At 36.9% G+C, this 18,021-nt stretch overlaps 1 protein-coding gene across 2 annotated transcripts in view; it reads left to right on the top strand.

Moving 5' to 3' along the window:
* LOC122436616 (alpha-amylase 2B) overlaps positions 1-18,021 on the top strand; it is a 66,459-nt gene that overhangs the window by 12,908 nt on the left and 35,530 nt on the right. The gene's annotated exons all lie outside the window — the stretch shown is intronic.

The raw sequence follows: 18,021 nt of genomic DNA, 5'->3' as shown, positions 1-18,021 counted from the left end.
AGTCAATGCAATTCCTATCAAAAATCCCAACTTTTTTTTTTTTTTTTTTTTTTTGAGCAATAGGAAAACCCATTCTAAAATCTATATGGAATTTTAAAGAACCCCAAATGGCCAAAACGATCTTTTGAAAGAAGAACAAAGCTGGAATACTCACACTTCCTGATTTCAAAACCTACTACAAACCTACAATGAAATAAAATAGCCCAGAAATGAATGAATGTGTTACATGTATGGTGAAATGGTTTTTGACTAGGTTTCCAAGACCATTCAATGAGGAAAGATTCTTTTTAACAAATGGTACTGGAAAAACTGGATAGTCACATGTAAAAGAATGAACTTGGTCACTTACCTAACACTATATACAAAAATTATCTCAAAATGAAAAAAAAAAATTATCTCAAAATGGATCAAAAATATAAATTTAAGAGCAAAAACAATGAAACCTTAGAAGAAAATATAGAATAAAGACTTCACAATGTTTTATTTGGCAATGACTTCTTAGATATGCTACCAACAACACAAGTAACAAAAACCAGTCAAACTGGATTTCATGATAATATTTAAAACATGAACGTCAAAAGACACTATCAATAGATTTAAAAAAAAAAATCCACCCACAGAATGGGAGAAAATATTTGCTAGTCCTGTATCTAATAATGGATTAATATCCAAAGAACAGTTAGACAGGTTCTGGGCCTCACCTGGCTTCCCTGCAGTTGCTTCTCCATCTTGTGGTTGTCAGTGAGATGGAGTTATGTTTCCACATTCAGAACAGGAAGCTTGCTGGGTATTTGTTGAAGTGCTGTCATCTTCACATATCTTAGTAGGGGCCAAAATTCCATCCTCTTCAGTGCTGAAATGCATTAACAACAGAGGATAAAGAAGGCAAGGTTCCTAGCCCAAAGGAAACACAGAGGTGAAAGCCTCAATGACAATTTAATGAAAGCATATCTATTTGGAGTCAGGAACTGCTGTGAAAGACCTGTGACATTTAGAGAGACTTTATGGAGAGGCTTATTGGAGAGGAGAAGCTGCTATTCAACAGCGACAAACGTAGGATAGATTTGGAAGAGATGAAATAATCATCTCACTTTAAACCCCAGAAAAGGAGGCAACTACTAGACAATTCGTGGATTACAGCCTTGTTGTGGTGAAGGGGCTTGTGTAATTTACTGAAGCTCTGAGCTATGCCATGCAGGGCCACCCAAGATGGACAGGTCATAGTGAAGAGTTCTGACAAAATGTGGTTCTCTGGAGGAGGAAATGACAAACCACTCTGGTATTCTTGCCTGGAGAACCCCATGGACAGTTTGAAAGGGCAGAAAAATATAATGCCAGAAGATGAGCCTCCCAGATTGGAAGGTGTCCATTATGCTACTGGGGAAGAACAAAGGCCAATTACCAAAAGTTCCAGCAAGAATTGAGCAGCTGGGACAAAGCAGAAATGACATTTAGTCATGAATGTGCCTGTCAGTGAAAGTAAACTCCAGTGCTATAAAGAACAATATTGCATAGAAATCTGAAGAATTATATTTATGAATCAAAGTAAATTGGGACGAGGTCAAGCAGGAGATTGGGTTTCCCAGATGGTTCAGTGGTAAAGAACCTGCCTGCCAACCAGGAGATACAGGTTCAATCCCTGAGTCAGTGTTGGTCCTTTAATGGACCTGAACCTAGTGGTCCGGAGTTGATGATAAGAGAGTGAAAGAAGGAAAGAGGCTAATATTCCCTGGGTTATGCAGCCGGCTTTCGTGCTCCAGGGAATCAGCCAGAAATAGAGAGATAAAGAAAAAGAGAGGAAGAGAAAGAAAGAAATACACGGGAACCAAAGCTCTGATGGAGCAAAGGTGTTTTAATTCTCAGCGCGTGGGCATATATACTGTCGTACAAGGTAGTTATCCTCAGCAAAGATAAAGATTAAAATTCCAGACTTACAAAACACAAGGCTATCCCTATTAAAGAGAGAAGAGGGTACTTATCACCATAATGAGAAACTAACAAAGGAAATGCCTGGATTCCTCAGCCCCAGGAAAGGTGTGCCTCTCCTCTTCATTCCTGAATATTCAGGAATTAATAAGGGCCAAAGGTTTCCTGACAGATCCAAAACAGCACACAGGAACCCTCCTGTTAAATGCATCCTGACAAGTCAGGAAGATTCCCCCGGCAAAGGGAATGGCAACCCACCCCAGTATTCTGGGCTTCCTTGATGGCACAGTGGTAAAGAATCTGCTTACCAATGCAGGAGATGTAGGAGACCCAGGTTCAATCCCTGGGTTGGGAAGATACCCTGGAGCAGGAAATGGAAACCCACTCCAGCATCCTTGCCTGGAAAATTCCATGGACAGAGGGGCCTGGCGGGCTACAGTCCATGGGGTAGCAAAGACTTGGACATGGCTGAGTGACAGAGCACATAAGCAGGAGATGGCAAAATTGAACATTGACATCTTAAGAATCAGTGAAATAAAATGGATGGGAATGGGCGAATTTAATTCAGATGACCATTGTATCTACTATTGTGGGTGAGAATCCCTTAGAAGAAATGGCGTAGCCCTCATAGTCAACAAAAGAGTTCAGAATGCAGTACTTGGGTGTGATCTCAAAAATGGCAGAATGATCTCAGTTTGGTTTCAAGAAACACCATTAATATCACAGTAATCCAACTCTGTGCCCAACCACTGATACTGAAGAAGCTGAAGTTGAATAATTCTATGAAGACTTACAACACGTTCTAGAACTAACACTAAAAAAGATTTCCTTTTTATCATAGGGGACTGGAATACAAAAGTAGGTAGTCAAAAGATACCTGGAGTAACAAACAAGTTTGGCCTAGGAGTACAAAATGAAGTAGGGCAAAGGTTAACAGAGTTTTGTCAAGAGAACACACTGGTCATAGCAGGCACCCTCTCCCAACAACACAAGAGACAACTCTACAAATGGACATCATCAGAAGGTCAATACTGGAATCAGATTGATCATATTCTTTGCAGCCAAAGATGGAGAAGCTCTATAGAGTCAACAAAAACGAGACATGTGCTGACTGTGGCTCAGATCAAGAACTCTTTCTTGTAAAATTCAGACTTAAATTGAAGAAAATAGGGAAAACCACTAGGCCATTCAGGAATGACCTGACTCACACACTTTATGATAATAAAGTGGAGGTGATAAATAGATTCAAGGAATTAGATCTTGTAGACAGTGTCTGATGAGCTAAGGTCAGAAGTTTGTAACATTGTGTAGGTGGCAGTGACAAGAACTGTCCTAAAGAAAAACAAATTCAAGAAGGTAAACTGGTTGTCTGAGCAGACTTTACAAATAGCTGAGGAAAGAAGAGAAATGAAATGGAAGGGAGAAAGGGAAAGCTGTAGTCAAGTGAATGCAAAGTTCTACAGAATAGCAAAGAGAGATAAGAAGGCCTTCTTAAATGAAAAATACAAAGAAATAGAGGAAAACAATAGAATAGGAAATACTAGAGATTTCTTCAAGAAAATTGGAGATATCAAGGAAACATTTCATACAAGGATGGGCATGATAAAGGACTTAATTGAAGCAGAAGTGATTAACAAGAGATCGCAAAAATACAGAGAAGAACTATACCAAGAAAGGTCTTAATGATCTGGAAAACAACGATGGTGTGATCACTCACCTAGACATCCTGGAATGTGAAGTCAAGTGGACCTTAAGAATCATTACTGAAAACAAAGATAGTGAAAGTGACAAAACTCCAGCTGAGCTATTTGAAATCCTGAAAGATGATGCTGTTAAAGTACTGCAGTCAATATACCAGCAAGTTTTGAAAACTCAGCAGTAGTCACAGGACTGGAAAAGACCAGTTTTTATTCCAGCCGCTAAGAAGGGAAATGCCAAAGAATGTTTAAACTACCATACAGTTGTGCTCATTTCACATGCTTTCCCATTATAGCAAGGTTATGGGCTTCCTTGGTGACTCAGTAGTAAAGAATCTGCCTGCAATGCAGGAGACATGAGTTCAATCCCTAAGTCAAGAAAATCACCTGGAGAAGGAAATGGCAGCCTATTGCAGTATTCTTGCCTTGAAAATCCCATAGGCAGAGGAGCCTCCCAGGCTATTGTTCATTGGGTCACAAGAGTCAGACATGATTTAGCAAGTAAACCACCAACCACAACCTCAGCATGGTTATGCTCAAAACCCCTCAAGCTAGGCTTTGGCAGTACATGAACTGAGGACTTCCAGATGAACAAGGCAGGGTGTAAAGAGGTAGAGGAACCAGAGAGCAAATTGCCAACATTGTTTGGATCATGGAGTAAAGAAGGGAGTTAACAGTAAAATATCTATTTCTGCTTCATTGACTACCCTAAAGCCTTTGACTGTGGATCACAACAATTTGGAATATTCTTCAAGAGATAGGAGTAGCAGACCACCTTACCTGTTTCCTGAAAAATCTGTATGTGGGTCAAGAAGAAACAGAACCCAATATGGAACAACTGACTGGTTCAAAATTAGGAAAGAATTATGACAAGGCTGTATAATGTCACCATGCTTATTTAACTTGTATGCACAGTAAATCATGCAAAATTCTGGGCTGGATGAATCACAAGCTGGAATCAAGATTGCCAGAAGAAATGGCAACAACCTCAGATATGCGGATGATATCATTGTAATGGTAGACAGTGAAGATGAAATAAAGACCTTCTTGACAAAGGTGGAAGTGGAGAATGAAAAAGCTGGCTTGAAACTCAATATTTTTTTTAAAAAATAAGAAAATGACACCTGGCCCCATCACTTCTTGGGAAGTAGAAAAGGAAAAAGTGGAAGCAGTGACAGATTTTATATTCTTGGTTTCCAAAATCACTGTGGACCATGGCTGCAGCTATGAAACGAAAAGTCACTTGTTCCTTGGAAGGAAAGCTATGACAAACCTAGTCAGAGTGTAGAAAAGCAGAGGCATCACTTTGCCGACAAGAGTCCATATAGTCATAACTGTAGTTTTTCCAGTAGTCATGTCCAGATGTGAGATTAGCCCATAAAGAAGGCTGAAAGCTGAAGAATTTATGCTTTTTAATTGTGGTGGTGAAGACTCTTAAGAGTCCCTTGGACTACAAGGAGATCAAACCAGTCAATCCTAAAGGAAATCATCCTTGAGTACTTATCGGAAGGACTTGCTGAAGCTGAAGAGCCAATACTTTGGCTACCTGATACAAAGAGCTGACTCATTGAAAAGTACTCTGATGCTGGGAAAGATTGTACATTAAAGGAGAAGGTGACTGCAGAGTATGAGATGGTTAGATAGCATCACCAACTCAATAGACATGAATCTGAGCAAACTACAGGAGATAGTGGAGGACCGAGGAGCCTGACATGCTGCATGGGGTAACAAAGGGTTGGACACAAGGATGGAGGAATGGGGAGTTGAATTGGTACAGAATTTCAATTTTACAAGATAAAAAGATTTATGTAAATCAGTGGTGGCAATGGTTGTACAATGTTATGTTTGAATTTAATACCAATGAACTATGCTTAAAAATTAATGGTAAATTTTTATGTATGTGTTTACAACAATAAAAAAAACCCTGCCTATAAATAAATAGCCTGCTTTATTCATCATCCTCCAAATTGGAAACAACCCAAATGTTTTTCAATTATTTTTGTACCTCTACATAAAATAGTGACAACTGATCATGGAATTGTATGGATTTATCTCAAGTGTATCATGTTTGGTAAAAGAAACCACACTCAGAAAATCACATACTATGTGGCCACATTTTTATATAATAATATAAAACTAAAATTATAGAACAGCTACCTGGTGAATAGTTACCAAGTGGCCAGATCTGGGTAGATGAGTTGACTACAAAGAGAATTGTGAGGTGTGATAGAACTATCTATTGTAATGCTTTTAAAAGTTCTATAAATCTTTATTGAGCTCCCATGGGTTGCAACATAGAGATATAATTTTATTGTTCTGTGTGTGTTTATCCAGTTTTCCCAATATCAGATATTGAAGAGACTATCCTTTCTCCCTGGGTGTTCTTTGTTCTCCTCTGAAATAGTAGTTGACTGTATATTTAGAGGTTTTAATTTTGGGCTTTCTGATCTGCTCCACTAGTCTATTTTTGTGCTATTCCCTACTGTTTTTTGTTTTTATTACTATAGATTTATAGTATAATTTAAAATCAGGAAGTGTGATGCCTTCAGTTTTGTTCTTTTTCCTCAGTATTGTTATTTAGGGCCTTTTGGGGTTCCATACAAAGTTGAAGATTGTTTTCTTCTGTTTCTGTACAGAAAGTCATTGATATTTGATGGATGAATCTATAGATGGATTGGGTAGTATGGGTATTTTAGTAACATTAATTCTTCCAGTCCATGAACATAGGATATTTTTTCATGTGTTTATGTATTATTCAGTTTCTTTCAGCAAACTCTTATGATTTTTGTTGTACCAATGTTTCACTTTCTTGGTTAAAATTATTCCTAAATATTTTGTTGTTTTTAAGGTTATTTTGAATGAGATAGATTTCTTTATTTTTTTAGATGTTACATCATTAAATCAATGTATAGAAATATAACTGGTTTCTGTATGTTGATTTTATATCTTGCAACTTTTCTGAAATTGCTGACTAGTTACAATACTTTTTTCTGGCTGAGATTTTCAATATACAAGCCTGTATTATTTACAGCTAACTACAGTTTTACTTCTTCTTTTTGGATTTGAATGCCTTTCATTTCTTTGTCTCACCAAATTGCTCCAGTTAGAACTTCTGCTGCATTGAATAAGAGTGATAAAAGAGGACCTCTTTGTCTTGTTACTGATCTTAGATGAAAACTTTCAACTCTTTTCCTTTGAGTATAATGTTAGTTGTGTGTTTCTTGTATATGGCCTTTATTATGTTGAGGTATGTGCTGTCTATGCCCAATCTGTGGAGTATTTTTATCGTGAAAGGATGTTGTATTTTGTCAAATGATTCTTCTATATCCAGTGAGATGATTGAAATATTTGTCTTTCATTTTCTTAAAAAGTTACATTTATTGCATATGTTGAACCATTCTTGCATCCCAGGGATAAATCTTACTTGGTCGTGATGTATAATAAGCATTTTAATGTATTCTTGAATTGAATTTGCTAATATTTTGTTGAGAATTTTTACATCTATATTCACCAGAGTTACTATCCTATAGTTTTCTTTTCTTGTGGTGTTCTTAGGTGACTGATATCAGGATAACGTGGGCCTCGTGGGATAAGTTGGAGGTATTCCTTCTCACTTTTCTGGAAGAGTTTTAAGAAGGGATGGTGTTAATTCTTCTGAAAATGTTCAGTAGAATTTGCCAGTGAAATTATCTGGTCCTGGGGTTTAGGGTTTTAGAAGGGTTTTGATTACTGATTCAATTTCTTTACTTACTATTAGTCTGTTCAGATTTTCTGTTTCTTCCTGATTCAATCTTAATAGGTTGTGTGTTTCTAGAAATGTTTCTACTTCTTCTACATTATTTAATTTATTAGCATCTAATTATTTTTTAAAGTTTCTTATGATTTTCTGTATTTCTTCAGTATTATCTTTTTTTTCTTTTTAGTTTTATTTCTCTTTTATTTATCTTTTCTTCATAGTTAGTCCAGCTAAAGATTTGTAATTTTTAAAAAATTTTTATAAAGAGATTAGTTTTGTTGATCTTTTCTATTGTTTTTCTGATCTCTATTTCATTTATTTTCTCTCTAATCTTTACTATTTTCTTCCTTATGCTAACGTTGGGCTTGCTTTGTTCTTTTTTTCTAGTTCCTTGAGATATAAAATGAGACTTTTTTGTCATTTTTCTAATTTCTTAATATCTACATTTAACACAATGAACATTTCTCTCAAAATTGCTTTTGCTTTATACCATGCATTTGTATATGTTGTATTTTCATTTTCGTTTCAAGGTAGTATTTTTTAAATTTATTTATTTATTTTTTGAATGATGATTGCTTTGCAGAATTTTGTGTTTTCTGTTAAACCTCAGCATGAATCAGCCATAGGTATATATATCCCCTCCCTCTTGAACCTCCCTTCTATCTCCTACCCCATCCCACCCCTCTAGATTGATACAAAGCCCCTGGTTGAGTTTCCTGAGCAACACAGCAAATTCCCATTGGCTATCTATTTTACATATGGTAATATAAGTTTCCATGTTACGTTTTCCATACGTCTCCCCTCTCTTCCTCTCTCCCCCTGTCCATAAGCCTAATCTCTATGTCTGTTTCTCCATTGCTGCCCTGGAAATAAATTCTTCAGTACCATTTTTCTAGATTCTGTATATATGCATTAGAATATGAAATCTCTCTCTCTTTTTGACTCACTTAACTCTGTATAATAGGTTCTAGGTTCATCCACCTCATCAGAACTGACGCAAATGTGTTCATTTTTATGCCTGAGTTATATTCCATTGTGTATATGTACCACAGCTTCTTTATCCATTCATCTGTCAATGGACATCTAGGTTGCTTCCGTGTTCTAGCTATTGTAAATAGTGTTGCAATGAACACTGGGATACATGTATCTTTTTCAATTTTGGTTTCCTTAGGGTATATGCCTAGGAGTGGGATTGCTGGGTCATATGGTGGTTTTATTCCTACTTTTTAAAGGAATCTTCATACCGTTTTCCATAGTGGCTGTATCAACTTACATTCCCACCAACAGTGAAAGAGCATTCCCTTTTCTCCACTTCCTCTCCAGCATTCATTGTTTATAGACTTTTTGATGATGGCCATTCTGACTGGTGTGAGGTGATATCTCATTGTAGTTTGAACTTGCATTTCTCTAATAATGAGCGATGTTGAGCATTTTTCATGTGTTTGTTAGCCATCTGTATGTCTTCTTTGGAGAAATGTCTCTTTAAGTCTTTTACCCACTTTTTGTTTGAGTTGTTTGTTTTTCTGGCATTGAGTTCTGTGAGCTGCTTATATATTTTGGAAATTAATCCTTTGTCAGTTGTTTAATTTGCTATCATTTTCTCCCATTCTGAGGGTTGTCTTTTCACCTTGCTTGTAGTTTCCTTTGCTGTGCAAAAGCTTTTAAGTTTAAGCAGATCCCACCTGTTTACTTTTGTTTTTATTTTTATTCCCATTACTCTAGGAAGTGGGTCATAGAGCATCTTGCTTTGATTTATTCATCGAGTGTTCTGCATATATTTTCCGCTAGAGTTTTATACTTTCTGGTCTTACATTTATGTCTTTAATCCCTTTCTAGTTTATCTTTGTGTACGGTGTTAGGAAGTGTTATAATTTCATTCTTTTACATGTAGCTATCCGGTTTTCCCAGCACTGGGAAATGGGAAACCAGCACCATTTATTGAAGAGGCTGTCTTTTCCCCATTGTATAGTCTTGCCTCCTTTGTCAAAAATAAGGTGCCCATCGATGCATGGGTTTATTTCTGCACTTTCTATCTTGTTCCATTGGTCTATATTTCTGTTTTTCAACAGTACCATACTGTCTTGATGACTGTAGCTTTGTAGTATAATCTGAAGTCAGGAGGTTGATTCCTCCAGCTCCATTCTTCTTCCTCAAGACTGCTTTGGCTATTTGGGGTCTTTTGTGTTTCCATATGAATTGTGAAGTTTTTTGTTCTAGTTCTGTGAAAAATGCCATTGGTAATTTGAGAGGGATTTCATTGAATCTGTAGGTTGAATTTGGTACTATAGTCATTTTTCACAATATTGATTCTTCCTACCAGGAATGTGGAATATCTCCCAATCTGTTTATGTCATCTTTGATTTCTTTCATTAGTGTCATAATTTTCTTTGTACAGTTCTTTTGTCTCCTTAGGTAAGTTTATTCCTAGACATTTAATTATTTTTGTTGCAGTGGTAAATGGGATTGATTCCTTAATTTCTCTTTCTGATTTTTCATTGTTAGTATATAGAAATGCAGGTGATTTCTGGGTATTGATTTTGTATCCTGCAACCTTGCTAAATTCACTGATTAGCTCTAGTAATTCTCTAATATTATCTTTAGTGTTTTCTATGTACACTATCATGTCATCTGCAAACAGTGAGATATTTACTTCTTTTTTTCTGATCTGTATTCCTTTTATTTCTTTTCCTTCCACAATTGATATAGCTAGGACTTCCAGAACTATGTTGAATAATAGTGGTGAGAGTGGACACCCTTGTCTTGTTCCTGATTTTATGGGGAATGCTTTTAGGTTTTCACCATTGAGAATAATGTTTGCTGTAGGCTTATCATATATGACCTTTACTATGTTGAGGTAGGTTCCTTCTATGCCCATTTTCTGAAGATTTTAATCACAAATGTGTGCTGAATTTTGTCAAAGGCTTTTTCTGCATCTATTGAGATGATCGTATGGTTTTTATCTTTCAAATAATAAGGTGTATCACACTGATTTATTTGCATATATTGAAGAATCCTTGCATTCTTGGAATAAACCCAACTTGATCATAGTGTATGCGCTTTTTGATGTGTTTCTGAATTCTGTTTGCTAAAATTTTTTTGAGGATTTTTGCATCTACGCTCATCAGTGATTGGCCTGTAGTTTTCTTTTTTTGTGTTGTCTTTGCCTGGTTTTGGTATCAGTGTGATGGTGGCCTCGTAGATGAGTTTGGAAGTGTTCCTTCCTCTGCAATTTTTTGAAAGAGTTTTAGAAGGATAGGCATTAGCTCTTCTCTAAATGTTTGATAGAATTCTCCTGTGAAACCATCTTGTCCTGGGCTTTTGTTTTTTGAGAGATTTTTGATCACAGCTTCAATTTCAGTGCTTGTAATTGGTTGTTCATAATTTCTATTTCTTCCTGGTTCACTCTTGGAAATGAACTTTTCTAAGAATGTGTCCATTTCTTCCAGGTTATCCATTTTATTGCCATATAGTTGTTTATAACAGTCTCTTATAATCCTTTGTATTTCTGCATTGTCATTGTAACCTCTCCTTTTTTCCTTTCTAATTTTGTTGATTTGATTCTTCTTTTCTTGATGAGTCTGGCTAAATTGTTTGTCAATTTTGTTTATCTTCTCAAAGAACAAGCTTTTAGTTTTATTAATCTTTGCTATTGTTTCTTTCGTTTCTTTTTCATTTATTTCTGCTCCAATATTTATGATTTCTTTCCTTCTAATAATTTTGGAGTGTTGTTGCTCTTCCTTTTCTAGTTGTTTTATGTGTGAAGTTAGGTTGTTTGATGTTTTTCTTATTTCTTGAGGTAGGATTGTATTGCTATAAACTTCCCTATTAGAACTGCTTTTGCTGTATCCCATAGGTTTTGAGTTGTCATGTTTTCATTGTCATTTGTTTCTAGAAATTTTTCGATTTCTCTTTTGATTTCTTCAGTAACCTGTTGGTTATTTAGAAACGTGTTGTTTAGTCTCCATGTCTTTCTGTTTTTTGCATTTTTTTTCTTGTAATTGATATCTAGTATCATAGCATTCTGGTCAGAGAAGATGCTTGATAAGATTTCAATTTTCTTAAATTTACTGACATTTGATTTGTGACCTATGATGTGGTCTATCCTGGAGAATGTTCCATGTGCACTTGAGAAGAAGATACATTCTTCTGCATTTGGATGGAATGTCCTGAAAATACCAGTGAGGTCCATCTCATCTAATGTATCATTTTAGACTTGTGTTTCCTTGTTAATTTTCTGTTTTGATGATCTGTCCATTGGTGTGAGTGGGGTGTTAAAGTCTCCTACTATTATTCTGTTACTGTCAATTTCTCCTTTTGTGTCTGTTTTATATTGAGGTACTCCTCTGTTGGGCATTGATATTTACAATTGTTATGTCTTCCTCTTGGATTGATCCCTTGATCATTATGTAGTGTCTTTCCTTATTTCTTGTAGTAGTCTTTATTTTAAGGTCTATTTTGTCTGATATGAGGATTGCTACTCCAGCTTTCTTTTGCTTCCCATTTTCATAGAATGTATTTTTCCATCTTCTCACTTTCAGTCTATACGTGTCTTTAGGTCTGAAGTGGGTTTCATGTAGACAGCATATATATGGGTCTTGTTTTTGTATCCATTCACCCAGTCTGTGTCTTTTGGTTGGAGCATTTAATCCATTTACCTTCATAGTAATTATTGATATATATGTTCCTATTGCCATTTTCTTAATTGTTTGGGGTTCATTATGTAGATCTTTTTTCTTCACTTGTATTTCTTGGCTATATAAGTCCCTTTTACATTTGTTGTAAAGGGGTTTGGTGGTACTGCCTTTTCATTATTTTCTTTTAACCAATTGTTTGAAGTCAGCTTTTCACAGGCTTCAAGGTTAAATTCTTTCTTCCTTTTGCTTTTTGCCCTTCTAAGGTTGGCCCAGTGGTTTATGTAAGCTTCGTATAGGGTGACATTTGCTGCTTTTAATATTCTTTCTTTGTGTTTAGTCTTTGTTAGTTTCATTAGTATGTGTCTTGACGTGTTTCTCCTTGGGTTTATCCTGTATGGGATGCTTTGTGCCTCTTGAACTTGATTGACTATTTCCTTTTCCATGTTGGGAAAATTTTTAACTATAATCTCTTCAAAAATTTTCTCAAACCCTTTCTTTTTCTCTTCTTCTTCTGGGACCCCTGTAATTCGAATGTTGCTGTGTTTGTTATGGTCCCAGAGATCTCTGAGACTGTCCTCAGTTCTTTTCATTCTTTTTACTTTATTGTGCTCTTCAGAAGTTATTTCCACCATTTTATCTTCTAGCTTACTGATTCATTCTTCTGCTTCAGACATTCTGCTATTGATTCCTTATAGAGTATTTTTAATTTCAGTAATTGTTTTGTTTGTTTCTGTATATTTATTCTTTAATTCATCTAGGTCTTTTTCACTTGAGTCTTGCATTTTCTCCATTTTCTTTTCAAGGTTTTTGCTCATATTAACTATCATTATCTTGAATTCTTTTTCAGGTTGTTTGCCTACTTCCTGTTCATTTATTTGGACTTATGCGTTTGTAGTTTGGGTTACAGGGCTTCTGGCATCACCAGGTACTCAGGGGAGTTGGTGGTTAGGGCAGGAGGGAATATACTGCTCTAGAAGGGTGTGGCAACGGGTATTGGCCAATATGCTCCAGCGTTTTTGCCTGGAGAATACCCCTCCCTGACAGAGAAGCCTGGAAGGCCACAGTCTACAGAGTGGCAAAGAGTCGGACATGACCGAAGCAACACCTTGCGCATAGATGCAAGACTTTTTTTGCCTGTGACAGCTCTGCCCCAGTAAGAGTTGAGCGTGAGGATGGCACAGCTGCTTGAGTTGTGGAGACCTAGCAGCACCAAGTGTTCAGGAACATGGACTGCCTCCACCGCAGGAGTTATGGCCCTGTCAGTCTTTTCCCAAGCCCCTTGTAGCTGGTGATCAGAAGGCCTCTTTGGCCAGTCTTTCTCCATAGCTCTGTCTGTTCAGTCACTGAGAGGGCTCCCTTGCCTTGGGTCCTTCTCTGTTGTTTGGCATGTCAGGCACATAGAGGGGGACCCCCTGACTGGGCTCCGACTCTGTAGATCAGTGCATCAGTCACTTGAAGGAGCACCCTGGGTGGGGTCCTACCTTGTAGTTCAGTGCATCAGGTGTTTGATGGGCCAGCTTCTCTATTGTTCAGCTGCTGAGGCTGGCGTGTGGGAAGAGAGGCTATGGTGATGGCTCAACCCCCTATGCATGATTCAGCAGTATCACTTTGCTTTCATGGCTGCCTGGCTTTCCTCCACAGGCATTTTCCAGTCAACAGCAGCCCTCGACCTGGGATTGCTCCACACTCCCCAAACTCCAACTCCCAGCCATTGCACCTTCCAGGGGCCCCTCATCCTTGTCTGTGGTATGTATGACTGTGGCAAGGACTGTCTAATTGTCATTCCACTTAGGCTGCCACAGATCAGCTCTTTCACTCTCAGCCTTAAATGTTTCTCCTGCGACTCAGACAGTTGTCCTGATGTGGGGATCAGACCCCTGCTTTAGTTCCCCCACGTGCTGAGGGCAGGTCCAGTCCTACTAACACTCCTGTTTTTCTTCCTAGTTCCTTCATCCTACCGAGTTTTGGATGGTTCTGTATATTATTTTCCTCTGCTCAGGTACTACTGTCCACTCTCAGCTGGTATTCTGCATGTACTTCTGTGTCTGAGGGTGTATTCCTGATGTATCCATGGAGAAAGATGTACTCCAGGTCCACCTACTCTTCTGCCACCTTGTTCTTCTCCCAAGATAATTTTTAATTTTCCTTTTGATTTCTTCTACTGCTCATTGGTTATTCAGAAATGTGTTGTTCAGCTTCCACATATTTATAGACTTTACAGCTTTCCTCTTATTGATTTCTAGCTTCATACCACTCTGGTCATACAAGATAGTTGGTATGATTTCAGTCTTCTTAAAATTGCCAAAGTTTGTTTTCCATCCTATCATATGAAATATCCTGGAGATTCTGTGTTCACCTCAGAAGAATGTATTCTGCTACTATTGGGTGGAATGTTTTATAGATGTCTGTTTGGTCCATTTGTTCTAAAGTTTGGTTCAATCCATTGTTTTCCTTTTGATTTTCTGTCTGTATGACCTCTCCATTGCTTACAGTAGCATCTTAAAATCCCCTACTATTGTACTGTTGTCATTTTCTATTTGTTTAATATATTTTAGTGCTCTGATGTTGGGTGCATGTATATTTTCAATTGTTATATCTTCTTGAAGTATTGACCCCTTTGTCTTTATATTATAACCTTCTTTGTTGCTTATTCCGGTTTTTGTCTCTAAGTCTATTTTGTCTTATGTAAATATGGGTAACTTACTTGGAATATTTTCTTCTGTCCCTTCACTTTGAGCCTATGTATGTCTTTAGACCTGAAATAAGTCTCTTATAGGCAGCATATAGTTAGGTCTTGTTTTCCCCAGCCCACTCTGTGCCTTTTGATCCATGAATCCAATATCTTTACATTTAGAGTGATTATTGATATGAACGGACTTACTACAGTCATCTTATTATTTGCCTTCTGCTTGTATTTCATCTCTATTGTTTCTTTTCCCTCTGTTTCTACCTACCTTTGTAAATTTGTCATTTTCTAAGTCCCCCTTTTTATGTTTTGTGTCTCTTTTGTAGATTTTTGCTTTTGGGTTACCGTGAAGCTTACATAAAACATCTCATGGGAATAAAAGTCCTTTTTTTTTTTAATCCTGATAGCAACTTTTCTTTTCTCATATATAAATATTTCATCAGTTTACTCCTTTTAAATTTTTGATGTCACAACTTTCCAGTTTTCTTCTGTGCATTCATTACCAAATTATACTAGTGATAGTTATTTTTAATGCTTTTTCATTCTACCTTTATACTATAATTAAATGGTTAACACACCTGTATAATATAGTTTTCTAATTGTGATCTTCTATTTTTCATTTTTACTAAAGCGTTGCATATTTTCAGATGTCTTTGTGTCACTAGCTGCATCTTTCCATCTCAGCTTGAAGAGCTTTGTTAGCATTTCTTGTAAGTCAGGTCTAGTGACTTCAGCTTTTGCTTGTATAGGAAAGCCTTTCAGTTCAGTTCAGTCACTCAGTTGTATCCAACTCTTTGTGACTCCATGGACTGCAGCACGTCAGGCTTCCCTGTCCATCACCAACTCCCAGAGCTTGCTCAAACTCATGTCCATTGAGTTGGTGATTTATTTCTCCCTTATATCTGAAGGATAACTTTGCCTGATAAAGTATTCTTAGTTGTCAATTTGTAATCTTTCAACATATTTAATATATCATGCCATTCCTTCCTGGCCTGTAGAGTTTCTTGTGAGAAATCCACTGATAATCTAATAGAGTTCCTTTGTAGATCATGTTCCTTTTTTCTCTGGCTAAATTTAGGATTCTTTCTTTATCATTGATATTTTTTTAACAGTTTCATTGAAATGTGTATTGGAAAAATTTTGGTATTGAGATAATAGGCTGTTCTATTAGCTTCATGAACTTGTATGTCTAATTCCTTTCCCCAGTTTGAAAAGTTCTTAGCTATTATTTTTCAAATAAATTCCCTGCCCTCTTTTACCTTTCTCCTCCTTCTGGTACACCAATTATTCTTATATTTGTTTCTCTGATCAAATCCTTAGGGTTCATAGGGTTTCTTTGTTTTAAAAAAAAATCTTGTTCTAACTGGATCATTTCTAAATTCTTATCTTCCCAGTCACTTATTCTTTCTTTCATCTAATTTGTTCTGTTACCTTTGCTGTCTAATGAGTTCTTTATTTCATTTATGGATTTATTCAGCTTCAGAATTTCTGTTTGGTTCCTAAAAATTCAACTTCTTGGTAAACAATTCCTTTTAGTCATTAATTTTGTTCCTGAGTTCACTGACTTTCCTTTCTGAGTTTTCTTATAGCTTATTGAATTTCTTCATAATAGCTACTTTGAATTCTTTATCAGATCTCAGTATTTTATGCCTTGGGGTTCAGTTCCTGGAGAATTATTATTTTCTCCTTGTGATACAATATTTCCTTGATTTTTCATGTTTGACAGTATGTGCCTTTGCTTTTACAGTTGAAGTAGCAAATACTTTCCTTAGTTAAGAAATGCTTACTTGGACTGTTACAGCTCAACAGGCTGACAATTAGAAAACTTTCTTTTGTTTTCCAGAAGGAGGCACTGTAGCTCAAGTTTTGGATTTCTCCTGTAGACACTGGCTCTTGGGACTGTGCTCGCGACTTTAAAAAGAATTTACATCAATATGGGGGTAGGCTTGCTTAGGCTTAGCAACAGATTTTGGGGGTGCCATAGCTTGATAGGGGGATCCTAGAGTTGGGGAATCCAAGGTTCCTGAAACAGATAGTAGGAAACATGTTCCTCCAATGCCTTTATCTTATCTGCCCCTTTTCCTTTCCTCCCCTCCTTCCCATCATAGAAGTCACTCCACAGAACTCCAGATCTACTAGGGAGAAATGGGACCTTGCATGTGGCCAATTTGTCACTCACCACTTTTGTTTTCCGCCGCCTGCTCTAACACAGAGGTAGCTACTTTCACTGCCAAAAGCCCAGTGTCATTTAAGGGTCACCTTGGAGAGGAGAGCTGCCTCAGTAACGTCTTCCTTCTCCTCTACCTCCAACCATGGCTCAATCCTGCTCCAGTGGCATGCTGGGTTCCCTCATCAAGCTGGCTGGACCTCCGCAAGTTCTCTCTTTTGAGGGTCCACCCAATTGTGTGCTCTCCAGGTTACACTTCTCCCAATTGGAGCAAATGAGAGTGGGGCAGACTCATCCATTCCCTTGAATCTGTAGCCCTCTTTGAAGCCCTATCTACCTACAGGAGGGTAGAAATCTCCTAAGTATCCTGTATAAAAAATGCAGAGGACTTTTGTTTGGTTGTGGATGTCCAGTTAGTTATAAGTCAAATGCGAGAGGAAAAAAGGAACTATTCATACCACCATGATGCTGATGTCATGTCAGTTCTGCTCCTTGTTAGAGTGGTTGGTTATTTGTCTAGTGTAAATGCTACTTGTCTTGTTCTTAGGTCTTATTTTCTACATCAATAAAATAAGATGATTATATTTAGATAAGTGTTTTCAAACGACCAAAAAGCAGGACAAGAACAATGTATTAACGGCAGTTTTTTTATAATTTCATGATTTTATATTAAATATATATATATTTGAAATTTTGGTTATTACTGAAAATCTAGGAATCACTGGACTAATTTATTCCAATAGTCTCTGTCAATGTTAACATTCCCTGATCTTATGGTTTATCCTTCCCTTCACTTCTTACATTCCAAGAGAAAGAAAATGTCATTTAAAAATATTTTATGAATCAAAGATCTTAAGGGAACTTAGTGGTTGTATCACTCAGGAAAGGAATATGTTATGCTGTAGTAACAAAGAACTAAAAATTATCAGTGCCTTACAGTAGAAAAGTTTATCTCTCATGTTCATCTCAGATTAACAAGGGGATTCTTCATATCAGTCACTTTATAATCTGTCACAGAAAATCATCTTGACACATGTTTTGCAATCATAGAAGCCTCAAAGTAAAAACATTGCTTCTGTTTGCATTTCATTGCCAAAGCAAATCGCATGATCACACCTGAAGTCAATAGGACAGAGGTGTATATTTCACCTGCGGGGAGGAACACTGAATATTGA

Source organism: Cervus canadensis, chromosome 2 (assembly GCF_019320065.1).
Source record: "Cervus canadensis isolate Bull #8, Minnesota chromosome 2, ASM1932006v1, whole genome shotgun sequence".
NCBI classification, from domain to species: Eukaryota; Metazoa; Chordata; class Mammalia; order Artiodactyla; family Cervidae; genus Cervus; species Cervus canadensis.
This window is presented reverse-complemented; position numbering and strand designations above follow the sequence as displayed.